The 4,860-nt window shown below is 50.5% G+C and overlaps 1 pseudogene; it reads right to left on the bottom strand.

Annotated features, from left to right (window-relative positions):
* Positions 1–974: 974 nt before the first annotated feature.
* On the bottom strand, positions 975–2,372 carry LOC144148022 (uncharacterized; annotated as a pseudogene).
* Between the last annotated feature and the right edge of the window lie 2,488 nt (positions 2,373–4,860).

The raw sequence follows: 4,860 nt of genomic DNA, 5'->3' as shown, positions 1-4,860 counted from the left end.
CCATTTATACCGATTTAAACAAGTCAGTTTAGTGGGTTTGAGAATTGCGAGAAAATTGAGGCAATTCTTATAATCGCTATTTATCATTACAAGTTGCTCCTTTCACTTTTTGTAATACCTAATAAAACACAACCGAATTGGTATTCACCAATTTAGAAAACGGAGTCTCATTCTTGGTGAGCAGTCCACAAACGGTAGCGTTTGTCTAGCGGTATGTACGTGGTTTCTACATTTTTTTTCTCGCCCTGCAAACCAATCTCTCACGTATCTGTGCCGTACGACCACTTACTTCCGTCATGTCCCCTTTACCAGGAGGTGCTGTCGAACAATTGAATCAAGCCGTGCAAAGGAAGCGCGCAATAGACGCGAAGCTGTGCCGTAACAGGCCCAAAACAACCATCGCTAGAGCATATGACAATACCGGGTCGCAGCGATGCTCCCGCTGACGTGAGCGCGCGGGGAACGCTGGGTTAATCCCCCAGGCCATATAGACTGTGCTATGTGAATGAAAACCGCCCTCCCCCTCCGGAGCCACGTTGGGAGTTTATTGTCCCGCAAGCGACGAAAGAACCATTGGCTGGTAGAGGTACTGAGGTTTGCTCTAAAACAACAGAATAAGCCGGGGCCCCCGTGATTTTTACTTTCTTTTGCAGGGGTCACTGGAAAAGGGCCTGCTGCACTTACTTTTTATTTCTACTGCATTAATAACTTCTGCCGGCTTTGTTAGGTTAAGCAGTGATCACTGTAATCAATAGTCACGAGAGCGATTGCCCTCGCAAGCGAGTCACAAATAATGACAAGGGAGCATATCGGCGAATGGAGCAAAGAATGAAGGGTAGACGAGGAATAAATGAAACCACGTTTATTCTACATTATAATGTGCCGAGGGCACTGCGGTGGGAAAGACTACGGTGTTATAGATGAGGGAAAGGCTTGGGCTGCCTCCGTTTTTTTAACGGACGCATTGGAGGCAGCTAAGTGGGGGACGCTTGAATCTTGTGGCTGTCGAGGAGCCGATCACCAACCGGTGGCGCCGCCGCGTCTTGAAGGAATAGGAGGAGTGCTGGCCAGAACTCGGTGGCTCGACCCGGAGGCTTGCGATCCGGACAAGCCCATGTCTGGAGATAAGAAGGCCAGGGTCCCCGTTTTATGGTGGCCAGGGCACGAAGTCTAGCTGGAATGTAGAGAGGACACTCCCAACACAGGTCGTCGAGATCAACGCGGCAGTTGCACGTGGAGCCGATGCCAGTTACAGGCGGTGGTGTGTCACCTCAGTGGAAAAGGTTCAGAAAAAAAAGGAGTAAGGAGTGTGTCTGTCTGAATTCTTCGAAGCAGGACAGAATGTCGCCGTGTGAATATCTCCGAGGGGAGCGGTGGTATCAAGAGTGGATTGCCAACTGCTGTGAGGTAGGCCGCACGTTGTTCCTTTGTCAAATACTTGTCTGCCATCGGATCTGCTAGCTCGCGTGCGGTAGCTAGGAGAGGAAAAAGTGTATTGGAGGCTCTGGCTAGCACGGTGTGAAGGTGAGCGCGCGCTAATCTATGAGCCTTCTCGTTTCCGGGGATACCAAAATGCGCGGGGACCCAGAGGATGGTAACATCGTGACCGCGTTCACGGATTAGGCACCCCTGATGTCGGATCTTCTGCAGCACATGATCTGTGTAAAGAACATTAGCGCATGCTCGATGGGCAGCCTGAGAATCAGCGTACACGCGATGGTGAACGGGGTCAGTTTCAGATGAAGTTTCGAGGGCCCACCCCAACTAATCTAGAATGGCCAATAACTTTGCGCGGGTGCTGTACATCGCCTCTGTTGATACATGATGGCGTCGGTTCTGGCACCCATTTGTCTGGTAGTACCACGCAGTGGCATAGCAAGTGTTGCTGGCACCATCTACCGGAAGTGCAGCGTCCGTGTATACGATGCGTTCAGTCAAGGGGAGGGAGCTCGTATCCTTAGCATGCCTCTTGGCATAGGCAAGGCGTCGCACTCGCAGAGTGGGATCCATATTAAGCGGAAGTGGCTTGCCATCGGTGAGTGCAGTCACTTTCCACGGCGGCGTTTTGTTGGGCCGAGTGGGCAATGTGTGGATGCCTACCCGAGGACCATGAGCGTGTACCGCCCGGCATTTGTCGCGCGAAGCCTTGTCTCCTGTGTGTGGATGTGCATGTCGACGAGCTCAGAAAGGTTTTTGAGCTTGCTACAGCTCTTGAGCGCATCGACGCGTGTGTACCTTGGAAGGCCAGTAACAATGCGTTTGGCCTCGTTAAGTAGCCGATCGAGCGCGAGCGTTTGTGTGCGGTTGACCACATGATACGTCTGCCCATACATGATACGGGAAATGAGAAAAGCTTGAGCAAACTGTCGCATTTCACGTTCGTTTACTCAACGAGTGCGGTTAGAGATTCTGCGTAAAGCGTGCAGGACTTGTTTGCTGGTCCTCGTGACCCGTTGGAACCAAGTGCTCGCTGTGCAGTTCTCGTCAAGGTGCATACCGAGTATTCGGATAGTAGATTTCCGAGTTATGAGTCGATCACCGATGTAAAGTTTAAAAGACGTTTTTCTTCCTGTTTGAGAGGCATGTGTCGGCCACTATGAATGACGACGAACTCGGTTTTCTCTGGGGCGGTGTGTAAACCCGTTTCTGTCGCGTAGTCGTGAATAATGTTAAGGGCTCTTTGTAAGACGTCCTCCTGCTCACCGATGGATCCTTGCTGCGTCCACACAGTGACATCGTCAGCATACACCACGTGTTTCAGGCCCGGTACGTGCGCAAGGCGTCTTGGCAGCTGATGCATAGCTATAATAAACAAGGCCGGTGATATCACCGAGCCTTGCGGAATGCCTACCTGGTTGACTCGTACAGCACTGGCGTCTTGGCCAATTTCGACTTGGTAGCTTCGCCCTTCTAGAAAGCCCGCTATGAAGTTGTACATTTTCCCTGTGATACCAAGGGCACGTGCTTTGGTCATGATGGTACTGTGGGGAACGCCATCAAATGCCTTGCGTATGTCCACTCCTACAACAGCTCGTGGGTACACTAAATTAGAGTCGAGAACATCCTCTTTTAGGCGGAGGAGCACATCCTGTGTTGATAGGATGTGCTCCTTCGCCTAAAAGAGAGGCACAACGCCGGCGTGAGAATACGGCGCGGCGCCATGGTAAATACCCCGTCAAGCGCATGCTCCACGGCCCACCATGAGGCAGGATCGTCGCCACCAGCTACCAAGCGTCTATAGCGACTTTGGGAGCTCTGATCGTGGCGCTCGTGCGCTGACTCCTAATGCTGGGGTCCTGCTGCCAGGTTGTGGCATTCCCGGTCTCGCGTGACCATGTTCGAGACGTACCAGGACTCCAAGCTTTGTGTCTGCTAATCCGCTCATCTAGGCAGCTGCACACGCGTGCTAAGGGAGCGGGCTACCACTTTCTTATTGTTGCTGTTGTGGTTGCTCCTTTACTGACAGCACATATTCACGTGGGGGATTGGCCAAGAAACGGGGTGGCTTTTTGGGGCTAACACACCCAACTCATAACACTACAAAGTGCGCCTGTATGATATTATTAGGGGAACGGGCACGTAATTATGTAGTAGATATGCAAGATAATTAGTGGTTTTTGTCAGTATTAGGAGAAAAAGTGAAAAAGAAATGTTTGAACAACTCAACAGGGAAAGCGTCTGGTCTCGGAAATATACACGTTAATGGCCGGAGCGACCCCTATATGACAATGTCGAGTGTTGCATGGAACGGCGTTCCAAGGAACGGCGTTCATGGGACTAGTTCATTTTGGGAGGAATGAAGGAACGCCACCGTTTTATTAAGAGTAGGTGGAACTGCAACGGTAACTTGTTACGTTTACAAAGGAATGGCAGAAGCAACGGCGCTCCTTCGGCAAACGGAACCCCCATGATGCTCCGCATCCTACTTATGGTCCCCTTCGGGGAGATGGGTGTACTTTTTTTTATTTGCGCCAGCGTCAACTTTACAACTGGAAGAAAGCGCAGGGCAGGTGGTAACGTTTTTATTATTTCCTTTATCTACTGAAAATTGAAATCAAACAGTTACGACTTCATAGTCTTGTTGTAATGATCGTCATAACTGAGTCCGTCAGGACAACAGAGCTCCCGTTGGCGCAGTTTCATGCATCGGGCGCACGAGCCCTGCGAAGGCGGAAAATGGGAATTGCATATTCATCAAGACAGGGGTCAGACATGGCGGCGAAGAGCATGATGGGTGGTAGCAGTGAGCGAATTTGTGTGCATATTGTGCAATATTATATTCGTCATTGAGTACGTCATTTACTGTTTAGCTGTAATCAGGTGTAGTGAAATAATTAAAAAAAAGATAGTTTGGTGGATTTTTCGGAATCCGCGGGCATCTCTCAACTTCATTTGTTCAGCAGTGTCGGCATGAAGTCTCAATCGAGCTCCTTTCGTATTCCTTTAAACTGTACAGGGCCCTGCACTCCATGAAAACTCCATTTTAAGAAACCACGGCGTGTTGCTTAAACGTACGGCCTAACACCACTGCTGCCTTTTGAACCTATGGTTACCCCGAGCAATGTCAGCTGTATATGAGTAAGGGCGCCTAGTTCTTCCATCCGCAATGGGACGCGCATCAGCGGACATTTTGCAAGCAGGGAGCGGGTGGGAAGGCTAGTGAGAGGGGAAGTGCACGAAGGAGCACCAGAGCAAAATCGTGAGTACAGAGACTACACCGGCAATTAAAACGATCAGCCCCCTTTTGGGCAGCCGCTGTCTGTCTCTCTGGTCTCTTCGGCTAAGTGATTTGTATCTCTACGCGCTTAGTGTACTCCAGTTTTATCTGTCGTCTTCTGTCGATCGTTCTGTTGACGGAGC

The sequence above is a fragment of the Haemaphysalis longicornis genome, unplaced genomic scaffold (assembly GCF_048455015.1).
Source record: "Haemaphysalis longicornis isolate Haplotype H1 unplaced genomic scaffold, Haemaphysalis longicornis Haplotype H1 scaffold_71, whole genome shotgun sequence".
Classification (NCBI taxonomy): Eukaryota; Metazoa; Arthropoda; class Arachnida; order Ixodida; family Ixodidae; genus Haemaphysalis; species Haemaphysalis longicornis.
Note: the sequence above shows the minus strand (reverse complement) of the source record. Positions and strands in the feature narration are given on the sequence as shown.